The sequence below is a fragment of the Delphinus delphis genome, chromosome 7, assembly GCF_949987515.2.
Source record: "Delphinus delphis chromosome 7, mDelDel1.2, whole genome shotgun sequence".
Classification (NCBI taxonomy): domain Eukaryota; kingdom Metazoa; phylum Chordata; class Mammalia; order Artiodactyla; family Delphinidae; genus Delphinus; species Delphinus delphis.
The window spans coordinates 28,392,950-28,406,019 of NC_082689.1; the positions used below are offsets into that span (position 1 = coordinate 28,392,950).

At 38.4% G+C, this 13,070-nt stretch overlaps 1 protein-coding gene and 1 long non-coding RNA gene across 4 annotated transcripts in view; one reads left to right on the forward strand and one right to left on the reverse strand.

Moving 5' to 3' along the window:
- PLEKHM3 (pleckstrin homology domain containing M3) overlaps positions 1 to 13,070 on the forward strand; it is a 183,259-nt gene that overhangs the window by 130,084 nt on the left and 40,105 nt on the right. The gene's annotated exons all lie outside the window — the stretch shown is intronic.
- The window catches only part of LOC132428404 (uncharacterized), a 150,353-nt gene that overhangs the window by 47,444 nt on the left and 89,839 nt on the right, over positions 1 to 13,070 (reverse strand). For both annotated transcript variants that reach the window (XR_011246539.1, XR_009520109.1), the window contains exon 3: positions 5,340 to 5,466. This is a non-coding gene — a long non-coding RNA (uncharacterized lncRNA). The remainder of the gene's footprint in view (positions 1 to 5,339; positions 5,467 to 13,070) is intronic.

Below are 13,070 nucleotides of genomic sequence, written 5' to 3' on the forward strand. Positions count from 1 at the left end.
TTTCTCTTTAAAAGAGTTTGTGTTTAAAGGCAGAACCACTGAAAAATGCAATTTAATCATAGAACTGTGAAAGGCCAGCCCAGAATTAACCCCAGGATGCCCTGTTTTGTTTTGTTAAACCAGAACTTTGAACCAGGCTTATTCTCAGGGGGTGCTGGAAAGGCTAAGGGTAGGCAGGAGGGAAGGAAAAGAGGGAGGCAAAGGAAAGAAAATGGGTAGGCCAGACCAGCCCTGGGATGACTCTGCCGTGCACCAAGGGCTTTGCCCCCTCACTAGCAAAGTGACTCCGAGATTTACACTGGAATGAGGAGGAGAAAGGGAATGGAAATGGAAACTGAAGGAGAACCCAGAGCCAGGGGGAAGAGTGAGAGGACTCAGTGGCAGAACAGTCTCCCATACCGCAGGCTGTCAGGGGACAGAACACAAAACTTCCAGGGGCCTCTTGGCCCCAATTCACTTTTTAAAAAGTGGTGGTTTTTTTTCTCCCAGATTATAACAGTATACTCATTGCAGAGAATTTGGGAAGTATAGGCAGTTACTGAGAGAAAATAACCATCCTGGCAGCATGGCAGAGAGGTTCAGATCGCAGCCCTTGAAGACCTGAGTTTGAGCCCCACTACTCAGTGTACTACTCATCTATAAAAGCAGGGGTGGCGAGATCCCTGCACTGGTGATGCCAGGATTGAAGGAGATCACAGACCTGGCCAGGGCCAGTTGCTGCTGCTGTTATCATAAGCCCCCACCACAGTTAACACTGAGACACACATCCAGCGAGTTCTTTTCTATGCGTTCATAGGTATGAAACATGGCCATTCTTTACAGCATAAAAATTTTTATCTTGCTTATAACTTAAAAATACCCACTGCTTCTGAAGATTGTTAATACCTATGTTAAGATCCCATTGCTGTAGTTACTTTAACCTCCTTTTTATTGAACATTTTGGGGTTTCCAATTTTGTATTATTATAAATAATACTATGATATACATCCTTGTTCCAGAATCACTTACTTTCTCACTATTTAAGATAAATTCACCTGAGTAACTACTAGAGTAGAGAGTTTGAACTTTTTAAAAGCTTTAGATACAATTTACTGTATCTATACCCACACCTACAGTGTAAGCAAATTCTCTCTTTATATCACCGGAGCATTAACCATTGTCATTTAAAAACTGCAACTCTCTGGTAATATTAGAGGCAAAAAAAATTTCTCCTTTTTGACTTTGCATATCTACTTTTTATGATTTGTGAGGCTAAACATTTTTATATGTTTATTGCTAATTCCATTTTTTTTATGAGTCGTTTGATTATATCTTTTGCCTATTTGGGGGTAGGCTGTTTTTTCAGTTTATGTGAGCTCCTTCTATATTAGGCTATCAACACTTTATGTGTGATATTTTCCCTAGTTTGGTTGTTTGCCCTTGAATTTTATATATGATGTTTTTTGGTAAATAGAAGTTTAACTTATGTTTCCAGATCTGTCCATTTTTCCCCTTGTGAGATATTTTTCCATGGCTTTAAAGCCTGAAAAGCCTGTCACCATGCTTAGATCAGATAATGATCGTTTGCATTTTCTTGTCTTTTAAAAATAATTTTATATGTTTAATAATTTAATAAATGTCCAGGATTTATTCTACTTCATGATATAAAGTGAGGATGTAGATTGATTTTCCCCCAAATGGGTAAGCAGTCATTTCAGCTCCTTTTTTTAAATAATCAATCCTTCCTCTGCTACTTTTTATTCCATACTTATCATAATCTAATTACATGTGTGTTCTGGGATCTGTTTCTGAGCAGTCACTTCCGCTTCCTCAATAGCAATTCTGATGCCAGCACCAATTATTTGAATTGTATGATATATTTTGATGTCTGGTAGTGTAAATACAATCTCATATTCTCGTTTTACAAAATTGATTTATTATGCCTGTGCTTTTATTCTTGTAGATCAACTATGGAATCACCTTGTCCACCCAATATACTTTGTAAATTATTTTAATAATTGTGCTGATTCTGAGTTGGATTTCTGTACTTTTTCTTAACAATGAGAATTTTTAGCTTGGGACTTAAAACATGTACGTAGTTTAAATTTATGGAAGAATAATGTGCTAAAGAATCAAGTGACTTATTTTCTAATCTTAAATACAAGTATGATTGAATGATCACAACCGAATGCTGCCGTGGCTTGTCGGGAGGTCGTTGCAGAGCCAGCCGCTTCCCAAGTTGTGGGAAGATTGCACATTAATACTCACTTTTGAGGTACCGAAGGAACTGAACATGTACCAAATGTTCAAATGCTTTGGTATTTTTCATTCTGCATAATCAACAAGAATGTTAGCTATTCCAATGATAAAATGCTTTTCAAGATCAGTTCAAAAATTGCCCACTACGGCCTTTCCAGCTGCCAAAGAATTCATCTTCCAGTTGTCCTCATGTTTGAGGAGCTGGCTAGCTCATCCCTCAGGAATTATCCATGTCCCAGGATTGCATGAATCACACAGCCCCAAGAGGTTCTGCTAAAGTACACATGGTGTTTAACTGGCAGCAGCTTCTCCATTTGCCCTCTGTGTTCATGCCATTAGCCCATAACCCCATCCGGCCAAAGACCTGCCATTTTGTTTGGACAGAGCTGCCATTCCAGGGCCTGCCCTAGGAATATTCCAGAAGTACTCAGTTTCAGCTTTTCTAATGCAGAGGTCGAATGCACTTGGAAAGGCCTAGAATAGAAATCGAGCAAGAGCCACTCTTCCTTAACTAGTCATCTGTTTAGACCTGTGGAAAGCAGCAGAGCAAGAGGGGTAAATTGGTGGCCAGAGTCAAAAAGGCCTTAGAAACTAGGGGACACTTGAGCCAGGTATGAGAGCACGTGACTTGAGGGGAATGGCAGCCGAGTAGGAAGGATCACACACTGCAATCAGACGACCCAGTTCAGACTCCAGCTTTGATTGAGCTCTCTGACCATGAAACAAGTCCCATAATCTTCCTATGTCTCAGTGTACTTATATGTAAAATGAGTATGATACTGTTTTGGACAGTTGCGGTAAGAATTGGAAATAGATACAGAAGTACCCAGAACTCATACCTAGTCATAGCAATGAATGGTAGTTATTTAAAGAGCAGGAGACTGATGCGTGGCAGATAAAAGCCAGAAGCAAGTGTGGAAAGACAGGCTGTACCTAGCTTGTGGGAAGCCCTTGTAGGGCCTGCTAAGGAGTTGAGACCTCATCCCATAGGGGCTGAAGAGGCCTCCAGGAGTTTTCATTAAAGAAATGCCAGCTCTAGGACAGCACTAAAGCGCTCCGGGAACCCAGCTCCCTACTCTACACATCCAAGCTTGGTGACCTTGGGCAAATGACTCAATCCTTCTAAGCCTCAGTTCTATCACCTATAAATTGGTTACGATAAAAATACTGACCTTCAGGGGTCTTGTGAGTAATAATAGTTATTTATTTAATGCTTGCTGTGTGCCTGCCAGTGTTCTAAGTGCTTGACCTGCGTTATCTTAAAGGAGGTCATGAATTTAAAAGCTTAGGACAGTGATTGGCACATATTAACAGTTAATCACTGCTGTGAGGGTGGTGCAACAGCTGATGTCATTATTCTTATTGTTCAGTCAAATCTGTGTTTTAGTAAGATCCTTCTGGTGATGGCATAGAGAATGGGCTGCAGTGGTTGAGGCTGGAGGCCAAGAGAACAGGTATTTTCACACACATGTTTAAAAGGTCACTGAGCTGTATACTTCAGATCTGTGCATCTTACCTCATGTATTTTATACCTCAGTTTAAAGAAATGTAATAAAAGAGGTAACCAATGAAAACTCTTCTCCTAGTTTACATATGCTGCTCTACAACTGCTTGGAGTTTCAATCAGCTGAGCTCTCTTCACTCAAAAAAAAAGTGGTGGGGTAGGCATTGTGAGGGACTAAGTGAAACCCTTTTTCAATGAACCATGCTCCTGAAGGACAGGAAGCCCAAGGAAAACAAACCTGTACAACTCATACAAAATTCTGACCTGGTGGAGAGTTGCCCTTTGCTAGAGCTGCCTACCGGCAGTAGTGAATGAATCTAGAGGAGAGTCTCTCTCTTCTTCCAGCCCAGTGGTACAGAGATGATAGAACCAAGAAAGGCAGGCCACCCGGGTGGTGTGGAGAAGGGTGTTAGATGCTGGACCAGATGACAGACCTTCCACCCTCAGTCCTCCGGAAAGTTGACTGTTTACTGGGCTTCCTACCTTAGGGCACTTTTCCATTTAGATTTTACTGAACCTCTAAACGTGTCACAGGTGACAATACTATTCAGAATGCTTTTCTCTTTGAACCTAATCTTATCTTTGAATGTCCTCCTGTTGTAAAACCACCATTTTCATTTCTTTCTTAAGGCCAAGTCCAAGGCACTCAGTCAGTATGTTGACCTTTTCTTGGATTAACACCAAACTAAGTGGTAAAAGTGTTCAGACTGGGCAACATACTTCTCCTGCATAATGCCCTGGGTGATGTGAAATGACTGTGACCTCTGAATGGCTGGGGAATGGATTTTTTAAATCTGATACCAATTCTGTTTCTCCTCCTGTTGATTACAAAAACACAATCTAAAACGATTGGAATGTCGAGACCAACCAGCTGATCAAAATCAAGTAACGTGCCTTGGGATGGAGCAGTGAGGGGAAGGTCGTTTCTGCTAGGTCAGGAGGGAAAAAGCCCTGGCCCAGCAAAGCTGGAGAAGGGCATTTAAAACATTTAAGTGAGATTTGTAAAAACTTCAGTATTCATCCTAACCAACTGCTTACTTACCAACTCCCAGTTAGGTATTTAAGAAGATAAGATTAAATGTCTAGAATTCAGTGATAATTATGCAAACAAAAACCAACCTTCAATTGCCTAGTATTAGATATGGCTATTGACACTATGCATATCTTATAAATCATTCTAATTGAACGGGGCAATGTTACCTTCTGAAACCTAAAAAACCCATAAGTCAGGGAACATTCTGATTAGACAGACAGGTCTCCTTGGATACAAGCATTGAGTCTTATGTGGCCATGACAGGTTCACTGATAGGCAATTTTCAAGAACTTTTGTGAAAATAAACATGAAGATAAGTGAAAACACAGGTCATATAATACCAACAAAATGGAAGGTTCTCTACATTTTCATAATGCTTATATACATGCATATGCAAATTACATGTATTTATTTCTAAAGCCATGCTTTGTAGCACTGTCATTGTTTTTTTTAACAATTTAAGCATTTATTATAAAAGTGGCAATTCATATTAATTTAAAAATTAAAAAACACGAAATTATATACATATATATTTGTGAAGGTGCAAAAAGATTTATTACTTACATAATGGAGGTTTATGGGATGAGCAGAGCAGTCCCAAGCTGGTCCAAAATGGCTGGTGAGAGCAAGGAAAGCAGACTGGCTTGAGGCTTTTATTGTGGTTAGGGGGTGGGCCTGGGTGAGGACTGACCTAGAAAGACAGGAGATTGGGTGGTTTGAATCTCCTGTAGGTGCTTGGGCTTCCCTATCAGCTTGCCCAGGTGTGGGGCATAAGAAGAGGTAGGTGTGAGGCTTAAAAGCTATTTGCAGTCAAACATCAAAAGAGTTTAACGTTTTATTACAAATATCATTCACACAATCACCAACATGCTCTTCCAATGTTACCACTAAATTTTTTCTTAAAATTTTCCTTCCCTTTCCACTCCTACTACTACTCCTTTACTTTTAAGAAGTTATCATCTTTATCTGAATCTCTCTGATAGATTTTTTAAACTGAGGTATAATCGACATTAACATTATATTAGCTTCAGGTTGTGCAATGTAATTTCCAATGTTTGTATGTCTTGCAAAATGATCACCACAGTAAGTCTAGTTAACATCCATCACCACACATAGTTACAAAATTTTTTTCTTATCATAAGAACTTTTAAGATCTACTCTCTTAGCAACTTTCAAATATGCAATACAGTATCATTAACTATAGTCATGATGCTGTAAATTATATACACGTGACTTATTTATTTTATAAATGGAACTTTGTATAGGGTTGGCCAAAAAGTGCCTTTGGTTTTTAAGTAAAAATAAAAGACACATTTTTCATTTTCACCAAGAACTGTATTGAACAACATATTCACTCTTTTGTTCCACTACCTTCTGCCATTTTTCAGGCAACTTCATAATTCCGTCTTCCTAAAACTTTTTATCTTTCTGAGCAAAGAACTGTTCCAGGTGCGTTTTACCATCTGCCAGGGAATTGAAACTTTTTCTATTAAGAGATTTTGTAAAGACCTAAATAAATGGAAATCCGAAGGTGCAAAGTCTGGTGAATATGGCAGATGAATCAGAACTTCCCAGCCAAGGTGTAACAGTTTTTGCCTGGTCATCAAAGAAACATGAGGTCTTTTGTTATCCTGATGGAAGATTATGCGTTTTCTGTTGACTAATTCTGGACGCTTTTCATCGAATGCTGCTTTCAGTTGGTCTAACTGGGAGCAGTGCTTGTTGGAATTAATCGTTTCGTTTTCCGGAAGGAGCTCATAATAAAGGACTCCTTTCCAATCCCACCATATACACAACATCACCTTCTTTAGATGAAGACCGGCCTTTGGTATTGTTGGCGGTGGTTCATTTCACTTGTCCCATGATCTCTTCCGTTCCACATTATTGTACAGTATCCACTTTCCATCGCCTGTCACAATTTTTTTGAAAACAGAACATTTTCATTACGTTCCGGTAGAGAATCACATGCGGAAATATGGTCAAGAAGGTTTTTTTCACTTATGTGGAACCCAAACAATAAAGCGATTACCATAAGCAAGCTGGTGCAAATGATTTTCATTGCTTGATTTGGATATTTTGAGTATGTCGGCTATCTCCCACGTGGTATAACGTTCATTGTTCTCAATTAATGTCTCGATTTGATCCCTATCAACTTCAACTGGTCTACCCAACTGTGGAGCATCGTCCAGGGAGAAATCTCCAGCATGAAACTTCGCAAACCACTTTTGGCACATTCGATCAGTCACAGCACCTTCTCCATACACTAAACAAATCTTTTTTTTTGCGTTTCTGTTGTGTTTTTACCTTTCTTGAAATAATAAAACATAATATGCCAAAAATGTTGTTTTTCTTCCATCATCAATATTAAAATGGCTACACAAAAATTCACCAGTTTTGATAAGTCTTTTTTTCTTTTCTTTTTTTATGTTTTAAAATAAATTTATTTATTTTTGGCTGTGTTGGGTCTTCGTTGATGCGCATGGGCTTTCTCTAGTTGTGGCGAGCAGGGGCTACTCTTTGTTGCGGTGTGCGGGCTTCTCATTGTGGTGACTTCTCTTGTTGCGGAGCATGGGCTCTAGGCGCGTGGGCTTCAGTAGTTGTGGCTCGTGGGCTCTAGAGTGCAGACTCAGTAGTTGTGGCTCATGGGCTTAGTTGCTCCACGGCGTGTGGGATCTTCCCAGACCAGGGCTCGAAACCATGTCCCCTGCATTAGTGGGCGGATTCTTAACCACTGCGCCACCAGGAAAGTCCCGATAAGTCTTTTTTTTAACGCACGCTGATATGACAGCTGTCACAACACAATCTAACAAAATTGTTTTGAATGAAGTTAAAGACAGCTAAGTGCTACTATAGCCATCTTATGGAAAAAACCAAACAAACTTTTTGGCCAATCCAATGTTAACTTATTTCCTTAAGATATATTCCCCAAAATGGCATCCCAATACCTTTTAACTCCTTTCACCTTCTTCACTTACCCCCCACCTATTGTCTCTGGCAACCACCAATCTCTTCTATGTATCTATAAGCTGGTTTGTTTTGTTTTAGCTTCCAAATATGAGTAAGATCATACAGTATGTGCCTTTCTTTGTCTGACTTATTTCACTTAGCATAATGCCCTCAAGGTCCATCCATGTTGTCGCAAATGTCAAGGTTTCATTCTTTTTTATGGCTCAATAATATACCATTGTGTGTGTGTGTATACACACACTATATGTATACACACTATATATATGTATACACACTATATATATGTATACACACACACACACACACACACACACACACACACACATCTTTATCCATTCATCCATCACTGGACACTTAGGTTGCTTCCATATCTTGGCTATTGTAAGTAACGCTGCAATGAACATGGGGGTGCATATATCTTTTCAGGTGAGTGTTTTTGTTTTCTTTAGATAAATGCCCAGAATTGGAATTACTGTATGATATGGTAGTTCTATTTTTAATTTTTTGAGGATCCTCCATACCATTTTTTATAATAGCTGCACCAGTTTACATTCTCACCAACAGTGCACACGGGGTTCCCTTTTCTCCACATTCTCACCAGCACTTGTTATTTGCCTTTTTGATAATAGCCATTCTAACAGATGTGAGGTGGTATCTCATTTTGCTTTTGATTTGCATTTCCCTGATGATTGGGGACGTTGATCACCTTTTCATGTAACTGTTAGCCATCTGTATGTCTTCTTTGGAAAAATGTCTATTCATATCCTCTGCCCATTTTTAAATTAGATTTTTTTTTTTTTGCTGTTTAATTGTATGTGTTCTTTATATATTTTGGATATTAACCCCTTATCAGATATATAACTTGCAATTATTTTCTCCCATTCAGGGGTTGCCTTTTCATTTGTTGATGGTTTTCTTTGCTATGCAGTAACTTTGTAGTTTGATATAGTCTCACTTGTTTATTTTTGCTTTTGTTGCCTTTGCTTTTGGTGCCAGATTAAAAAAGTCATCTCCAAGACCGATGTCAAGGAGCTTACTGCCTATGTTTTCTTCTAGGAGTTTTATGGTTTCAGGTCTTCCATTCAAGTCTTTAATACATTTTGAGCTAATTTTGTAAATGGTGTCAGACAGTGGTCCAGTTTCATTCTTTTGCATGTGGCTGTCCCATTTCCCCAGCACCATTTATTGAAGAGGCTTCCCTTTCCCCATTGTATATTTCTGGCTCCTTTGTCATAAATTAATTGACCATATATGCATGGGTTTATTTCTATTCTGTTGATCTATGTGTCTATTTTTATGCCAATCCCATACTGTTTTGATTACTATAGCTCTGTAACATAGTTTGAAATCAGAGCGGGTTATGCTTCCAGCTTTCTCAAGATTGCTTTGGCTATTCAGGATCTTTTGTGGTTCCATGCAAATATTTCGATTGTTTGTTCTGTTTCCATAAAAGATGCCATTGGAATTTTGATAGGGATTGCATTGAATCTGTATATTGTTTGGGGTAGTATGGACATTTTAACCATATTGATTCTTCCAATCCATGAGCATGAAATATCTGTCCATTTACTTGTATCTTCAATTTCTTTCATTAATGTCTCAGTTTTCAGTGTACAAGTCTTTCACCTCCTTGGTTAAATTTATTCTTAGGTATTTTATTTTTTTTGATGCAATTATAAATGGGATTATTATCTTAATTTCTCTGGTGGTTGCAGAATTCTGTTTTTAACATCTGCCTTTCTCTCCCTCACATCCCACTCTGCAGAGGTAGCTTTTGTTTAACTATAGCCAGTCTGTCTTCTTCCAGACATCTCTATACACAAATGTGAATATTTAATTTTTTTGCAAATGGGATCAGTACTACCTCTTTGCATCTTGCCTTTTCCACTTAAGATTATACTGTGGACATTTGGACATATGTGCACGTTCAGTATACATAAAGGTTTACCTCATCCTTTTATTAGCTGCATAGTATAGAGTTACCTTGATTTTTAATCTGTTACGTTTTTCTCTATTAGAACCAATACTGCAGTGAACACCCTCATACGTTTTCTTGTACTCTTGTGTGAATGAGTCTGTAGGGTAGGTTCATTAACATGAGACTACCAGGTCAAAGGGTATGCATGCTTTGCAGTTTGATGTATATTGCCACTTGCCTTCTGAAAAGGTGGAACCAATTTTTACTTCCATTCAGTGTCTTGAGAATGACTGTTTTCCTCCACTCACATTAACTTTCTGTGTAAACAATATTTTTAATCCTAGCCATTCTGATAAATAAAAAATAACTTCACACTATGATTTTGATTTTTTTCATTGTAAGTAAGGTTGAGTATCTTTTTTATATTATATTGGCTATACTTAGTTTTTGTGAATTGCCTTTTTATTTCATTAACCTGTAATTAAATTATATTAAGGAAATCAGCATTCTTTTTACATAACTAGGAAATATATTTCCCAGTTTTCTGTTATGTGACTTTGTAAATGGTATTTTGTACTGTACTGATTTTTAATTTTGTATATTCAGATTTATCACTTTTTTATGGTTTCTAAGATTACAAAATACTCCACATAAACATTTTTCTAACATTTTTCTCTAATACTTTTATAGTTTAAAAATACTTTCATGGTTTACTTTTTATATTTAAATCTTCCATTTATCTGGAATTACATTTTTTATGAAATGAGTTAGAGATTCAGCTTTATTTTTTCCCCTGATGGCTAACCAGTTGTCCCAACATCATTTATTAAATAATTTATCTCTCCTCACTTTTATTGTGTACTAAATTCCCATATGTATTTGAATCCATACCCTGGGTGTACAGATATCCAGCATAAACAGCACAAATACAGCAGATAATATTCTCAAAACACAGGATGTATGTAGTCATAATCAGTACTGACTGGTGGTTTGCTACTTGTTGACACCTTGAGGCAAAGAATAAAAAGTACCCACATTCTTAAGACAATGGCATGCAAGCTAACAAAGAGCACCTATTTCAATTTATATGCAGGGTTTGTTTTTCCTCACATCGGTAACCCAGCAATTTATTAGATCACAACCTTCTAGCCAGGAACTCATTTTGGTTTCTCATTTAATCTTAGGCATTTCTGGTCTCATAAAAGCTGTTAAGTAATAATAATGTTGAACACTTATATTGTACTTTTCATCCCTAAGTTCTATCTAAACATTAACTAATTAAATGCATTGATGAAAGGAAGGGATTTGCAGACTTCTTCAGGAAAACTGATATCTGGTTGCACACCTGGGAGGGGATGATTCCTAAAAAGCATTAACTCCCTCTTTGAATGGTGCTCAGCGAGCAGAGGAATAAAAAGCTGGTGACATTATTTCACTTCTTTTGAAAATTTCCTTGGGTATCTTCTAATTAGTCTGGTTAAACTCACCTTTTATCTATCTCCCCAGATATTTCCTTTCTACATTCCTGGGGGTATTCAACAAGCTTCTTTTGATGTTTTCCCTGTCTGTTAATCACAAAATCATAGAATCTTCAAGCTGAGAGAAATCCTTACTGATCATCTAGTTTTGAATAACTTAGTATGATCACTTTATTTTGTAGATGAGGAAACTGAGGCATGGAGAAGTTAAGTGACTTATTAATAAGGTCAGACAGCTTAGTGGGGACAAAACTGAGAATAGAAGCCAAGATGTCTAGCTCCCATTTCAGATCTAAATCGGCTTCAATCCTTTTTTTTTTTTTTTCCCTCTTTGTGATCATCTGAATTGCTTTTCCCTTTTCTTTTTTTTTTTTTTTTGCGGTACGCGGGCCTCTCACTGTTGTGGCCTCTCCCGTTGCGGAACACAGGCTCTGGACGTGCAGGCTCAGCGGCCATGGCTCACGGGCCCAGCCGCTCCGCGGCATGTGGGATCTTCCCAGACCGAGGCACGAACCCGTGTCCCCTGCATCGGCAGGCGGACTCTCAACCACTGTGCCACCAGGGAAGCCCGCTTTTCCCTTTTCTTTAACTTTTTTTTTTTTAAACTCCACCCTTTCTGTACTTCTTCCCTTCTTTCTGCCTTTTATGTCTCTCCTAACCCTTAGTGGGTCATTCCCTTAGATGATCAGGGAATACTGCTCCTATTTCTCCTCTATTTCTCTATCCCTTTAAACATGGGGTCTTTTGTTGTTTTTCTGTTAAGATGTCCTCCATTGGCCTCTACTCAGGTCCTCTCTTGAAAAGCTGTATTTCTTCAATTTCTCCCACATACATGCATTCGGGGACTTGCTTGTTTTGCTTTGGTTTTTTCCAGCTGTAGTTGCTTCTTCCTTTAATTAAATTACTTCTCTAGTTTTGGTAAATAGCCTAGGGTTTAAGTTGATGTTAAGTCCATTTTCGTCACAGAATTTCATGTTACTTTAATCGATGAATTTCCCAGTCATTCACTCAATAATAAGAATCATACACAAGATGTGACCACTTAAGAGAATTTTCATACAAGTAGTAAGCATGTTGGACAATAAATCTTTACATAAGCCAAAGACAAATCCAGTTCAGATCAGGACTGTGGGAGTAAACCTGGACCAGACTGTGCATCTTGTTTCCAGGCAGGGACTGAGTCAGTTTAGAAGTCCTCCATTTCTATATGGTGGATCAGTGGGCATCCAGTGACCTCAGGATTCTCGGGCTGCGCTCTGACCCTAGATGCCCTCAGAAAGGCCCCTTCCTAGAGTAGTGCAGGGTGCTTAAGGGGGTGGACAGGTATCTGACATAGCCCAGCTGGGTGATCTTAGACAGCTCACATCACCTCTCTTGGCCTTAGTTCTCTCATATATTAAGTAAGGAAGCTGAGTTAAGGAAACCACTTAGAGCCTTTCCTTGTTTACTATTCAATGAGTAATAATGACATAACTAGGGCCAAAATGAATAGTAGAGACCTAAATACGATTTATTTTCGACACATAGCTAATTAACTCAATAGAGGAGTAAGATTCTGCTGACCATACCATGAGAATTTTCTGGAACTGTCTCGATTTAAAATATTTTAATCTATTTTCCCCTAAATAATACTCATGCACTTATATGAGACCATGTGGCCTGCTTTGGGGCTCAGAATATGTGGGCCACGTAATTGTACTTACTGTTTGCAAATGCTTCTACTGAAGTTTCATGAGGTTGTGGCTTCAAGAGGCCACACCCCTTGAGGCACTTTCCATAGTGCAGAAAAACTGAAATAGGCCCCTTCCTGTATATATATATATATTTAAAAAAAAATAAATTTATTTATTTATGGCTGTGTTGGGTCTTCATTGCTGCGTGCAGACTTTTCTAGTTGTGGCGAGCAGGGGCTACTCTTTGTTGTGATATGTA